General features: G+C 41.4%; 1 protein-coding gene across 4 annotated transcripts in view; it reads right to left on the bottom strand.

The window, feature by feature from the left end:
- GRB10 (growth factor receptor bound protein 10) overlaps positions 1-15,936 on the bottom strand; it is a 149,690-nt gene that overhangs the window by 60,558 nt on the left and 73,196 nt on the right. The gene's annotated exons all lie outside the window — the stretch shown is intronic.

The raw sequence follows: 15,936 nt of genomic DNA, 5'->3' as shown, positions 1-15,936 counted from the left end.
CACCCCCTTACCTCACAGTAAATAAGTAACCTGTGCTCATTCGTTCCTCCTTAATGATCATAATTACTCTGCAAGACAACAAAACTCTGCGAGCCCTTTGCACTAACCACTCTCTGAACTCCTATTTCAGAGTATTGTAATTACTCCCTAGCCACAAGTTACGTCACTCCCTGTCAGGAGTTCAGCGGGCTGACGAACACACACATCGGTATCTGCTTCTGGTTACTATGCAGCCACTGCCAGAACAGCTACTTCAGACCAAACACAACTTTGTGCATCCAAAAATGCACCCTTATTTTCCAGCTGTATCAATTGGCCTGGTAAAATATACGATTGCTGCCTGCAAAAATCATCTCTCGCAAAACTCTTCATGACAAGGATGGAAAGTAGAGCCAAGCAATGGAGCTAGCAAACATTTACACACCACCGTGCAGCTAAAACATGCTTTTCCTACTAAATGTTTTCTGATACACGTTCTTCTGCCATGTTTTCTAAGTAAATGAACCACCAGGAGTAGTTATTCAGCTTGTGACCAAATACAGTACTTTCTTTGAGATATCGTAAATTATTTTGTACCAATATCACCTTTCTTGAGGATGTAATCTGAAACACCACTGCTCAATTTCTGTCCACCTCTCAATTTCTGTCCACCAACAACAGGCCTCAATAACCATAACAAGATCTGAACACAGCATTTACATGGAAATTGTTTTGGACGCTGACAACCAACTGTACCCTGGGCTGTATCAAAAGCAGTGTGATCAGCAGGTCAAGGGAGGTGATCCTGCCCCTCTACTCCACTCTTGTGAGACCCCACCTGGAGTACTGCATCCAGCTCTGGGGGCCCCAACATAATAAGGACATGGAGCTGTTGGAGCGAGTCCAGAGGAGGGCCACAGAGATGATCAGAGGGCTGGAGCACCTCTCCTATGAAGACAGGCTGGGAGAGTTGGGGCTGTTCAGCCTGGAGAAGAGAAGGCTCTGGGGAGACCTTCTAGCAGCCTTCCAGTCCCTGAAAGGGCCTACAGGAAAGTGGGAGAAGGACTGTTTACAAGGGCATGGAGCGATAGGACAAGGGGTAATGGCTTTAAACTAAAAGACAATAGATTTAGATTAGACATAAGGAAAAATTTCTTCACTGTGAGAGTGGTGAGACGCTGGAACAGGTTGCTGAGATAAGTTGTGGATGCCCCCTCCCTGGAAGTGTTGAAGGCCAGATTGGATGGGGCTTTGGGCAATCTGGTCTAGTGGAGGGTGTCCCTGCCCATGGTATGGAACTGGATGATCTTTAAGGTCCCTTCCAAACCAAACCATTCTGTGATTCTATGACTACAGTTCTCAGTGTTGGATGAGCCAAAGATCTGCTCAGAATTAAATACGTGCTGGTCACATACCTATGAGCTCTATTTAATGACTTGAAATACTATGTTCCTCACTGAAAATCAGTAGGCCCTTTACTAAAGTAAAGGCCACTTAGTCTTCACTGAAAACATACTCACAGGGTTTTTAGGTTTGAAAATGTGTTTAAAAAAAAAAACCACCACCAAAACCCCCCCATCAACCCACAAACAGGTTTCTTCCTTTCATTTCTTTATGGTTAATTCCCTCAGTTTCTGTATTTAACAGCTGCTACCCTACTACTAAGACTAGCTTTCACCAGGCTACACCATCTTCTCTGTCAGCTAGTCCATGCATTTTCAACAATCTAGACTTTGCTTTGCTTGGACAAAGTCTACAATAATTTTCCTGCTATTTTTAGGGATCTCGAGACAGAGTTGCAATTTAAATTTCATTCCATCCTCCAGATTCTTATCCTATTTGGAGAGGACATATTGAAAACACCTCTTGCGCAATCATGAGGGAACCACAGGAGTAGGAGGTAAAGAGGGAGAGGCTGAACTACAAGGCTTTTGATTTTTATCATTCATCTAAAGTACCAGAAGACCGAGCTGTAGGGTGTCAGATGGCTGTCAAGTAAAAGCTTAGGGGTTGGATGAAGGAGACATAAAAGACAGACCTTGGCCATAGAGTCAGGGAGTAAATTACAGCAACCGACAGCAATTTTTTAGCAGAGTGAGAAGCAGAAAGGGAAGAAAGTCAAGGTGTACATTCTGTAGAAGTCCGTACAGCTTGGTCCCCAAGAGTGCTAATTTATTAACAACTTAGACAAAGCTATTAGTGTGCAAGATGATTAAATTTTCAGATGATTGTAACATGGGAGGAATGATTAAGAGTCAGCTCAAGCTATCCCTGAATAATCAAATAGGCACAAAGGTGTAATACGAAGTCTAATATGCATTAAATGAGGCACTTCATGCAAAATATTAAACAAACCAAGTACATAGTTTAAAGCATTGAATTACCATTAGCAGGCTTTTGAGCATATCAATTACACACCTAAATTCAATTTCCAACGGGACAGGCACTGACGAGGTGCATATAGAGTTTTCCTAATAATATGTTGTACTGAAGTCCAGAATCTGGTTTCAGTCTTCTGTCAGCTCCTTTTCTTCACGGGTGCAGCGCTGCTAATAATAGCCCTCAGTCCTGCCATAAAACTTTCGCAGGATTGCAGATCCTTAAGCTTTTTGAAGACAAAGCCTGCAATCTTGAATTTCATACAGTTTCATCTCTATACAATAGCATTTACTACTAAATACCATTATGTTCTGGAGAGATTTCAGCATGTTGTAATAGGAAACCTCACTGCTGTAGCCTACCTTGGAAGTGCCAGCAGATGTCTCAGCCTGCCAAGTAATCCAGTACGTTACTTGTGATGGTTCTCTACAGAGCCTAACTAAATAAAAATCAAGTCAGTCATCCATGGGATTTCTACGCCACTCTAACCATTTGCAGGTATACTATTCAGAATGAAATTTCATATGCAGTGAAATCCTTCAAAGTATTTTTCTCTATCAATCAGAGAGATCTAGTCTCTATCAAGATCATCCTACATGGGAAAAAAACCCAAACAAAACCCCAACAACAACAACAAAAAACCCCCACAAAAACAAAAGCTGTCAAACTGATTTTGAGGAGGCTTGATAGTTAACAGCAAAATTTGCAAGTCACTGGGCTTTGAGCCGCTATGGCATCACACCAGTCCTCTGAGTATCTGCACGCAATTTTTGAGACTGACTTACAAGAATCACCTTTGTAGGTTATAGCAGGCAGAGTTGCAGGTAGCTGAGGAGCCTTCAGCTCTCTAGTTATCTTGCAGACATATACTTCCAGGGATACTAAAGATTATTTTCCTTAATGTGCATTGAATTCTGCTGTAAGATCAAGACATATGAAAGTGGATATTCAAGGTCTGTTTTTTTTTCTCTCTCAACTGAGCTGCACAGAGGCTAGCTTATCACTTCCATGCATTAACACACAAGCAGCCTTTTGCTTTTGAAAGTCATTTTTAAAGGAAAACACTGGCAAAATCTAGCTCTGACATATTTGTGGTGGTAGATGGGGTACTGGCAGTTTTGTAGACTTCTTATACCTTAAGAAAATATGTGGTATGTCTGCAAGCAATGTTCTTTCCCAAACTAGAACCAAAGTGCACACACTGGCAGCTATTTGAACTTCATTTTGCTTCTTCACCCACAATTTGTTACACTTTGGCTTTGTTCACAAACCAGCTCCACTGGATGTTGCAAACAGTATTTTTGGTAAAGTAAATCGTGATTTCAATTACAAGAAAAAATTTAAAAGTTCAATTCAAGGAAAGAAGAAAGCTTTGTTATAAAAACTCTACTGAGCTAGTGAGCTAGGCTATCACGTTCCATAAAGACGAAAGCACTTTGAATACCATTAGAATGTTTTTGAGCATACCATAGGAGGGATGATAATCCCTAAATCAGGCCTGAGCAAACTTTAATCTGTGCTTAACCATGTCCCACTTGTCCTTCTCTATCCCTTAGATCCTAATTTATTTACTTATTTTGGTTGTTGTTGGCCTTGATTTGTCAAGCTCAGCTAACAGGACTAAATAGGATCCCACTTATTCTGAAGCTGAAATGAGCCCTGCTCAGCTTCATCTGTGCCAGCCTCCCAAAACAAGCAGGTATTTCCACAGCTGTCAAGGGGCTCACTGCACTGCAGAAATTCTGTTTACTGGAGAAAAAAAAAAAAAGCAAAAAAAAAAAGCTGAACATGGAAAGGATCCTGGCTTTGGACTACAGAACAGGTTGCATTTCATGTCTCTAAATGGCAGCCCAGCAAACGCCCTTCCCTTTTACACATGGCCTGCAGTTCATAGGGAATACTATGAAAAAACATTACAGGACTTAAGTGAGCTGTGATTTAAGAGGCTTTTAAAACCTGTACACATACATACATAAATAATTTCCTTCTTTGCTCATTTCAGAATGTAGTTGTCCAGCATTATTCCTCATACCAGTTCAGAGGGAAGACTGATGCGAGTGCTACTAGGAAATCAGCAGATTTATAAAAATGCTGTACCACTTTTCTGTTGCCATGGAATTAAGTCTGATACTATATGAAGCCTAACAGCATGTATATAAACAAGTGTTTGATATTACGGTAAGGCAGCTGTTGATTGATCACCTATACCTATTTGACAGCTTAACTCAGGCAATCAGTTCCCCAAAATGTGAGTTTCAGTGTAGCACGTTCAAGATCCTGCTTGACAAAGCAAAGAAGCTAAGACACAACTAATGTGACATTTCATTCAGGTTTAGCTCAGTAGAGGATGATATCAAAGTGGTTAGCAGGCCCTCCTGCACACATTCATTAACCCTCAAGGAGACAGTGGCAGAAAAGGAACACAGAATTGCATATACCCTACCACCCCGCACTGATGATCCAGCGAAACACTATGTAAACTATGGGTAATACAGGGAAAATACATTTACATTAAAATGATCAGAAGGACCTAACCAGAATTTAAAAGGGAAAAAAAAAGACATTTAAAACATTATGGTATCCACCTCAACATCCTGTTTCTAATCTCCTAAAACCACATATAAGTCATTCTGATTCATATTGGTGATGCAAGTATGTTTTGCAAGGTTTTTCATATTGTGGAAATCTCATGTTTTATGATCAGAAATAGCCACCCAGAGTAAGGGTTACTGGAGAGAGATGTGCATACAAACTCCTCTTACAAGATAACCTCTTTTTAAGGGGATCCTTTGCACAAGAGCACTACAGCATGTCCCTCCAGTGCCACATCCAAATGCTGTTTTGATAGGATTTTTCAGAAACTCCAACCACTAAAACTTTCTGAAAAATCTACCACTGCTGACAACACACAGATCTAACGATGCACAGAAAAATCCACTCTAGATAACGCTCATATTCCTCTGTCCCCTTCTCCCTCTGAACTTGTAACTACATGTGCTATGTTTACGCAAATCTCTCAGCTCCCCCTGTAACCTGTTTCAGCTTCTGCTAAATGCCACAGGCACCAGTTGCCTATTTGAACTTGCTTTTCTTGTACACTGAGTAACTACAGCCCCCCTACACAGTAGCATGCATTTAGGACTTGGCAGCTACTACACCTCCGAGAGATGCATGCAACAGAAGGTGGACAATACCAAGCAGATTTCTTACAATATCCTTTAAAAACCCCACAGTGACCTCTACAGCGATGCTGCAGCTGAACGACACTCTCCAGCTCCCAATACCAGCTCCAATTCTATGCAATCTCTCCCCTCCTACATTGTTAAAAACCACTACAGACAGTAGCTTTGCACAAGAAACAAGAAGAAAATAACAAAAAACATTTGCAAACCTTATGTGTTCACACTGTTCTCCAGGTCCACTGCTAGACCCAATTATAAAAGCATCAAAAGATTGCCTTTGTTGACTATTAGAAGGCTGGAAGGGTTTTGTTCTTTTAAAGTGAAGACAGAAGACACAAACCCAACTTTGTCTCCTAGAGATATCGCCAAGTCCAGACTGGTCATAGTCTGAATTAGAAATGATAAGCCCGAATCCCAAAACTCCAGCATTTCATGCACCTTGTGAGTCCTCTTATGGGACTTTACTTTCTAACGTTCATCAGCTTAAGTGTAATCCTCTACGTTGTACTGTAACTATGGTTGCTGGCCTACAAAATGTCACATCAGTGCACGAGCAGCTTCCAAAATGCTAAATATACCATGCTGTGGAAAGAAGGGCAAGAAGCAGAGATGCTGGTCGGTAAAAGAGCATGAAATTGATAGGCATCTACGCTCTTTGGAGTGCACTGAAACACCATGCAGAGAAGTCAACAGGGAACTTGTAACTGCTCCAGTATTCTCAGAGTAGGTTTTAAATCCCACATGCATCATTTCCCATTTCTGCCAACAACGCTGGGAAGGCTAACACCAAATCTATGTACATTAATTACAGGTGCTGGACAGAATTCACTTTATTAACACCTCTTTACTAAAGGTTCATGGTTGAACTCCACAAAGAGTCTTCAAACACACCTTATAAATTTCTTAAAATAGAAGACACAAACTAAACGTAACAAAATTAATGTTGCTAGGTAACAGATATAGGAATAAGCTACATATGAAAGGTGTTGGTCAAAAAAAAAAAATCAAAGCATTAACAACAGAAGCAACTACCTATAGGTGCCCTACAGCAGGAAGGAATGAAGTTGTAACCCTTGGGCTAGTCTTTATCACATAAAACAAATTTCAGGAATTCTGATGGAAAAAAATGGAGGGCTAAAAAAAAATGAAAAATTCAGCTCTTGCCTGGTTCACACACCTAACAACTGGACATCATAAACATGATGAAAGCTCAGTATTTGGGCGGGGCAGAGATGGATAACGAGGCATTAGTTTGTTTAATTCCAGAGACAAACTAAAGCACAGCACATCTCTGACAAAGATTTTAACTGTTTTGCCCTTTGATGAGGCCGCAGTTATTCACAGACAACATTCAGAAGCACCTCCCAGCATGCATATTCCCATTTCTAACACAAGAACCATAAAGAGTCACATTGGCCCTTTTGTGGAGTGGATGGACGTTGGTCACCTCGATAGATGACTGCTGGCCGTGGGTACCACCACCACCGCTGAGCTCTCACTCCATTCTAAGGCACAGCTGTTGAAGCACTAATGACATTGCTATGAAAGAGGGGTTTGAAACTTAAGGAAAACATCTAAAATGTCTAGAATGCTGATTAGGCATATATATATATATATATGAATGAGATTTATTACAATTATAAGTGATAAGATATGTAAGTTATGGCCAGTTCCCTTTCCAGATCCCCACACCCCACTTAGAGAACATAAGAGTTGGGATTCAATCTTCCCAATATTCATTTTCTAGCAGGAAATTTCCAACTTAAAAAAAAAAAAGTAGGAAAAAAATATACATTCCTAAAAGAAGCATCAGGTCAAAGTCTGAACCTAAACAGGACAGCAGCTGATCCCGTGTGACCGCACAGAGACTGGGACTGCCCGGCTCCTTTTGGGTGAGCACCCCACACACCCTTGTCCAGCCATCGCCGCTGGCGGAGCTCCTGATAACAGCAATTACCAGCAACTGCCAGCCTTTCAAATCCCTCTTTGCAGGCCACTGTTTGCAGAACCAATGCTGTATAGTAAATACTGAGTAAACAGATCACTTAAAGCAAAATCCGAGGCTAAGTAGACCTCTGGGAAATCGTCATTCCTGGGATGATTACAAAATCCAGTCAGAAGATTCGTTTTCAAGAAAACTGGCAACATCTGCAGCTTTTGTCTATGAACATTAGATTCAGTGGTTTCTGTACAATTTTCTCATGTCACCTACTTCTGGTTTCTTCTGGTTCATTAGTTTAAGAAAAAGACTGAGACTGACCTTAAAAGGAAAGCATTTGTTTGGGTGCAATTAAAAAAACCCCACAAAACAAAACCCAGAAAAAACAAAAAAAACAAACCAAAAAAACAGCCTCAGTTACACAGAGGATAGAAAATAACATTAGTTGAGCAGAGAAGCAGCACCACAGTGGGCAGAATGGGGTATCCTTTCCAAGGCCAAACCTGGGGTCAGAGGAGACTAATCCTCAAAAAACCCTTGAGGATGGAGCGGTTGGTTGCATTGGTGAAGGACTTGACACACCACAGGGTGAGCAGGTCAGGCTTATTTTCCTGACCCAAAAGGACATAAGGACAGACGGAAACCTTAAGCTTATGTCACAATTGTGCAAATTATAGTCATGCACCTATAGGCTTAATGTGGCCCTTTCTTCACTTACAAAAAAAAAAAAAAAAGGGGGGGAAAAAAAAAAGAGAGTCAGCATGAGCAAATGCATGAGATACAGACAGACCGACCCACCCACCCAGGGATTCCCTATTCAAGTCTTATCTTCCTGGTAAGGTTAATTGGATGCCTCAATTTTGGTGCATCACCTCTGCTGCATAACCAGGAAGGAAAGCTCTGGCAATACATCCCAAAATGATGACTACAGAAAGACTGTCACACATCCTTCAAGAGGACATGTTCAGGGTAACACCTGGGCAGCAGAATGGCTCCTAGCCTGTGCATCCCACACAAAACCAAACAGAAAATCCACTTAAAATTTCCAGGTAAGGGGGAAAACTGTGTTAACCTACTGAGCCAATAAGATACTTCCAAGTCAGAACTCAGGAATCACAATGTTAGATGGCAATGGATAGATGAATTGAAATACTGTCCGCTGGCCACATGGTAAATGCTTGGCAGACGGCATCTTATATTAGACAGTCATATCTATGCGTCAGTGGCCTTAAGAGGATATCCTGTGAGAGCTGCAATTCGACACAGCCAAGGTCAGGTTTAGTTGCATATTTATTAAGATTACATATTTTTACACTGAGGAAACTGAATGAAAAGCTTTAAAATACTGTGTGTTTTCCTTATGTTTACATAAATGAAAATTATTATTTTTCAAAATTTAGTCTACCATTTCATATATACACATTTCTACTCATAATGCTTCTCTAACGTTTTACTTAGAGATCTTTGACTTATTGCCCCATCAGAGAAAAATATAAAAAATAAGACAGCAAATCAAATATACACAAATAAGCAACACTAATAGACAAGTCAGAGTTGAAAAAGGAATTAAAAATTCAGACAGATGAGAAGAGCTACCACGTGTCTCACCAGTCTAAAGCTATTAAAGGCACAGTTAAAAACACAGTCGAAGCAAGTATTGCTTTCCTTTAGGAAATCTGTGTTCTCCTTGATTAAATACCGCAATACCCAGCCGAATAATCCCAGTTGAACAACCCTTACAAACCGATGTAAGTACCACCGCACCGTTTAGTCCCTCCCGTCCTGCCAGGAAAGCCCAAGCCTTATCCCTGCTCCGGGAAACGTCGTGCGTAACCTCCCAGCGTGCTGCTGTGCACCGCCAGCCAAAGCCCCAAACGCCCTGCCTGCTCCGGCACTGGGGGCTGCTCGCCCAGAGCATCGGCGAACTCCCTGCCTGGCAGCCAGCAAACCCCAAAGCCTTCTTGCATCCAGGGTTTCATTTCAAAGCCACTCCGAGACAACTTAAATAAAGCTCTCAAGTAAAAAGTGGTTGGATTAACCCGAAAAATCCATTAGCGTTTCTCTTCAGGAAACGATGGGTCCTCAGAGCTGATGCTGAACATTATTATTATTATTATTAAATTAGGCTTGTACATCATCACCTGATACCCAGGCTAACCTTTAATCCTACTAACTTTAAACCATGAGTTTTAAAATTTACTTTGAACAGGTTTATTGCTCGCTTAGAAAGCATATTTAAGAGGATGTAATACAAGTTCCAAAAGTTGCACATGGCAATTAATGAATCAGCTATTCCTCCGAGTTTAATTAAAGATTGCATTTTCAGCACATAATAGTTACCTAGCTGTGACCCATGTACTTACAAAGCAGAGAACAGGAATATTTCATATTTAAGGTACTTCTAGTCAGAGTTTAGTTAACAGAACCAGAGTCATGAAAAAGTAAAATGCTTTAACATCAGGGTAATTTTGATTTCTTTTACCAGTTGCTTCAATAGTTTAACATTAACTCCAACTGTCATTATGGTAAATAATCTACACGAGACTAAACTGAGGAAGAACTGTTTGCAACTGCAACACCGCATCAGAAGAGCCCCCCCCACACGAGCCCCCAACTTGGGACTTTCGAACCTGGCACCCGACAAATAACAATGAGCTCGCTTGCCTACCTCACCTCCGCGTCATTGATGAAGGCGGCTGCCATCAGACGTCCTCTTACAGCCTTGGCAGCACCCTGATACCAGCTTTCGCTACGTTTCTTTACCCTACTAAGGGAACAACGTTTTGGGGCATGCATTTAATTTCATTCACACACAGATACTTTGTCCTTGAGTCGGCTGTCTGTTTTAGGCTCTCTTTTCACACAAGCCTAGCTGTTGTGTCAGAAAATCAAGTAGTCCTTTTGGGTGCAGAAGAAGGAGCTCTGTCCTGGCCCTGCCAGCAAAGGGTGGATAATTTGTGAGGAATTACTGCTGTAACGAAGCGCGAACCTCCGCTGCGTGAGAAGGGAGCACCACAGTCGTGCCGCACGGATCCCCAGATGGCAGAGCATATTGCTGCAGTCGCATCCCAAATGGTGGTGTGGAGCCACTGCTGAAGGCGTTTGCACCCCACGTCGCCGATGCGAAAACCAGTCATTTATAACAGCTCTGCAATGCTTCCCTCCGCTGTGACTATGTTGACCCCAAGAGCTCTTGTTAGCCAAAGCTTTTTTTTTTAAAAAAAAAACCCAACAAACAAGAACAGCAAAAAAAAAAAAAAAAAAACAAACTGAAAAGCCAAACCCTGGAATAAAAAAAAAAGCCAAATCTTTGCAGTCAATCACCCGAAACCAGCAATGATACGAAAAGTAATCTGAATTTCTCATTCAAATCTTCAATGAAGAGCAATGACATCAGCCTAAATTTAACTACATTTCTATTTTTCTCAGGCCTAGATAAGTTTCTTCTAGACTCACCAAATTGAGTTTCATTTTTTTAATCAGCTACTCGAAATGCAGTCCTTCACCATTTAACATCCCACGGGCAAGCTACACAAGTTAAAATAAGTTAGGATACGGTTCATCCAAAAGCAAAAGCCGCAGGTGCGCTACGCAAAGATTCATCGTGGCTTGACGCAAGTCAAAACCAACCGTCCAATTCTGCCTGTTTCCCTTACGGACCCGCACGCCTGATTTTACCAGATGTGTGCAATCCCGGTTCGGGTACTCAGGGTACCCTGTGATTTTGGGAAGCCAGCCTGCTGGTCTTCTCTGCCTGGTCGGTCTTCACCGTGCTGTAGGTAGGGATCCTAAGCTCCCACCTGGACTCGCCTCCTTGCACGCCCACAAAACAATGCTGGAAGCAGGACACAGACGTTTTCCCCCAAGGGTACGCTCTTAACAGACCATCGCCTCTTACGAGGTGGCCTCCATTCCCCGCGCGACAAGGATGTCCTCAGTACACTCAAACTAGCTTGCACGGCCCCGACGTCCTGCGCTGAGCCTTCTGAAATCACCCCCACCAGTCTTCTTAGGAAAGACACCCCAAAAACCTGCAGGCACAGGTTCAGTGTTTGCAAGAGGTTAGACAACCCGCTCACCTTGCTCCGTTTCACGTCTGAAATACAGCCCAGAAAAGCAGAGAAGACTGGTTCCGCTGCCAAAAAGCACGCCCACGTATTTATAGACCTAGAAAGCCTTAGACCTAGAAAGAGGCAACGGGGGAACAGGACAGAGCTTAAGGTAGGCCAAAAGTGTTGCTGTAAAGCTTTAACAGTTTGAAGGACTTCTCCTGATGGCTTTTTAACAATGTCAGCGACTCCAGGTTAGCTGCTGCGGCAGTAATACCCACTGGCGTCCCAGCAGCAAGCTCTCACGGCTGCAGTGACCTGACTGAATGATTCTTCAGTGATGCTACAGGAGGTGACCTCTATTTGGACTTCAGTATATTCCAGATTCACCCTCCAATGCATATTTTTTTCTGTCTAGTCCCTAAAACTCGTCATCATCTTCTGAAGAACATTAATGATTTTTCTTGATGATAGAAGCTAATTAACTGTGGTCGCTGGGCACATCGTCCACTTGTCTTTGAGTTGCAGAACTCGTAGTTTAGAAACCTGTCATCTGCAGCACTTCAGATTTCAGAGAGACTTGGAATATTTTACTGTGCCTGAGCTTTCCAGGATTTTTCAACCACTTGAGGACAAACCACAAAAACATATACAAAAAGAGCAGTTCTCTTCTGCTGTTGAATAGCAGCAAATGCATAACTGCATTGCAAAGATAAACAAAAAAATTAGCAGCCTCCACGAAGCCTTTTTTTATATGTAAACTTAAAAACATACAAGCTTATAAAAATTGACAAACGCATGTATACGTAAAGTTGCAAGCAATGTATACCAATTAGAAGCACTAAGAAGATACACAGCTAGTTTAAGACATGTTCTTGCGCAGTTACAAATCCACTCAGACAGTGGTGCTGTAACATACCGGAACATTGCACTGCTTCTGACCTCACGTTGTACATGTCACAAATTGCCCACAATCTTGCTTTGGACAGAAAGACTTAAATATTGTTACTGCAATCCTAATACCATTAATGAAATTACATACTAATTGCTTTGGTCAGTAGCACCTTATATACTTTAATTACTTAAGCAGCTGCTTGCTGTTAAAAACTCCAAATTTAGCTACATCTCATGCTATATTTTGATTTTTTTTTGTTGTTGTTAGCTGGTTTGCCCCATATAAGTCTGGGTTTTTTCAGCTGAAAATACAACTAGCTTGACAGAATCTTGTCCTTTTTAATAGGCACAAAGAGACTTAAATAAATTAACAAACTCAGACTGATCTTCCCCTTGAAGCTTCTTTGCTTAAAGAGAAGTGCTGCAACCTTCTTCATCCTCAATGCAAGAATGTCAGCTGCTTTGAAATTATGCATTTCTAAAGTATCCTCACATGACACCGCTTGCCACACTGAAGTGCTGTTGTGAACAACTTGCAGCACAGTGTTTACATAAAGGCAGGAATAAATACTGTACTCCTTATCAGTTGGGTAAGTTCAAAGACAGCGATGACTGAGGTTTATTGTTACAATGTTGCACTGTGGTGAAAAAATTTTACTGCAGAACTGACACCAAATTACATCAGAGTTGCTTTTCTACAGATTTTGCTTATTTTATTGAGCTATAAAATTTCATCTTCCCCCCTCTATTATGTGAGCTTAACACAAGCCCCAAGCTTAGTATATCTGCTTTATAGACAATGAAAGAAATCAGAGTTACAGAAGTGTACCATTCCAGTTCATTCTGGGGCAGTCTTAACACTGCAAGATTTTTTTTCAAAGCCATAGGCACCATAAATAATGCAACACTACAATATTATCTTTTGCTATTTTACTCCTCTTTAAAAAATTCAAGAGAATTTTCTTTGGCATGAAAACATATTTTCATTGATGTTCCCCAATCTTTTCTTAGATGAACCTGAGGACCATCTGAAACAAGCACAGACTTTGTTTCCTTATTTGACAAGTACACAACTTAAAACACAAGCCACAGCAGCTGCAGCATAAAATCACAATGTACAGTTACCTAAAAATACTTTAAAGTTTTAGTAGTAAAAAATAAATGAAGGTTCTTTGTTTTCTGATGTGATTATGCACCTATACATTCTTAACTCTACCCAGAAAATGGGTAACACCCCAACATACGGTTTGAAAACAGGAAAGACCTGCACAAAATGCTTCTGCGCTACCTAAAGCGCTAGAACCCACCTCAAAGTTTCCTCGATCCGCAACAGTCCTCCAGAGAGGACATCCCACACGGGCTTCCTTTCAACTTCCAGTGAACTGATTTTGAGAGTCATCCTGCATCAGCTCAAGAGCCACGCTTTTTGTGCTTGATTCAAATACATTTCAGATTCTTACCGTCTTCTTCTTTCACCACAGTGGGTACCAATTCATCGAGAGCCACTTATGCTCTTTTCTACCACATTAACCTCTATAGCGTCCACTCTGTCAACACCACCCCTCAATTCCGCCCTCATTAGCTAGTCAGTCTGTTGGCCCCTCCAGAACTGAGGATGCACTAGAAGACTCTCTCTTCCCACATGCTCTCAAAATGCATCTTGAAGTAATCTAGATGCCTGTATGAGACATGTCAAGTATTTTGACCGATGCTTTTCAGGCAGGCATTCATTAACGTGCTAAAAGCACTCACATTGCTTCTATCAGGTCAGTGAATAAAGTGAGGTATGCTAAACACCAGCATTTTTCCACTACAACTGAATCTACATACAAGGACCCTTTACAAGTATAAAATACCATAAAGGGATCACAAACCTATACCGGTAATATATATCCATAAAAGTTTTGGGGATAGATTAACCCTTAAGTTTCTTCCAAGCCTTTTTAACCCATGGCACTAAAAATCCCTCTTCAACCTCACAGATTTGAAACCAACTTAACAGTACAAAAGCAGGGCTTCTCTACCCCTTCTGTGTCGGATTTGCTGGCGGGAGGCTGAGCCTTCCTCTGTGTTCGTACAGCACAAACATCAAAAGGACTAAGTTCAGGCTGGAGCGGAGACACACGCAACATTCAGTGTTAACCCCCTGAATTCACTGCCCTCGCCATGTACAGGTCTGCACGGTTGCCTGAATTACAAGGAAAGGTTGCTCACAACCAGTTCAGTAGAAATTACTCCACAGTCCAACTGTTTTTCCTGTTAAAATATCTGTATTTCTAGCCCAGTAAAAGTGTCTAAGAATGCTTTTACTGCTGCATTTCATTTCACTTGTCAAACCAGAATAAACTTCCTTCGGAGAAAGTGTTTTCTTGCTATTACAAGTACATTAGGAAGTGTGCCAGCACAGCTGTACCACCAAACCCCTGGGAGACACCAGACCCTGGGGAATGTAAATGCTCTGAGAACAGCCTACTTGAAAGGACATCTTTTTTCAGGGCAAAGTCATCAGCGCCGTGATCACCAAGTCCTCTTGCTCAAACACCCTCACTGTAAGAAAGGAGGCATTCACCAAGCCGTGCCTTCGACAAATTTCTCCCCGATAGTCTCAATTTGCCTTGGAGCCAACAATCTGCCAGATTCATCTCTAAACTTGCTCTTCAGAAAGAGATCTCTCTGTTTTGTGTTTCAGCAGCCTAACACAGCAGGAGACATGTATCCTGGCACAAACAGCTCGGCACTACTGTCGTACAGAGGGAGGGTTGAGAGGGTTTTTTTGTTTTGCTTTGGTTGGTTGGTTTTTTTTAAACAGAAGGTTTATAGAGATACACAATGGTAGAAAGATATTACCACAAACATAAATACTGTATTAGTAGACATCTCGGCTCCTACAGTAATGAAAATGAATTACATCTCTCTCAATAGTTTCAGTTCAGCTACATACTAAAACCATCTTAAACTCCATGGCTTTTCACCATGCTTTATGCCTCAAGTGGTTTTCCCTTATCTCCTTATCCCACGTTTAATGCCAATTTTTTTTTTTTCTTTTTAGTAAATGTTCCAAGGTCAACTTGCAAGGCTGGTCACTGTTCCCAACTTTGATTTCAACCCCCATACACACAAAGAGAAAGCTTCAACTACCCTTCAGCTTAATTCACTGACCCTCTCCTGACTGAGTTAAGAATTATGTATCTTCAATCAAAGCACATTTATAGTACTTTGAAGCTACATTATCTTTCATCTTTGCCATGTGATATGCTGCATACAAACAAGTCAATCTACAGAAAGGCTACTCACCATGTCAAAGTAACAGTCTATGGTTTACGCTATACATTAGGATACAGTCTCACGTATGTTCACCTTTCAGTCTTGATTTCATCTCTTCAGAACTGGCTCTCAACATAACATTTTGATCAAAGTGGGACTTCATCTTCAAAAATAGCATGCACACTACGAAGCAGATCTCAATCACATACTTGACAGAAGTTTTGCAATAGCAATATCCTCATTTTGCTGA

This window comes from Balearica regulorum, chromosome 2 (genome assembly GCF_011004875.1).
Source record: "Balearica regulorum gibbericeps isolate bBalReg1 chromosome 2, bBalReg1.pri, whole genome shotgun sequence".
Taxonomy (NCBI): domain Eukaryota; kingdom Metazoa; phylum Chordata; class Aves; order Gruiformes; family Gruidae; genus Balearica; species Balearica regulorum.
Note: the sequence above shows the minus strand (reverse complement) of the source record. Positions and strands in the feature narration are given on the sequence as shown.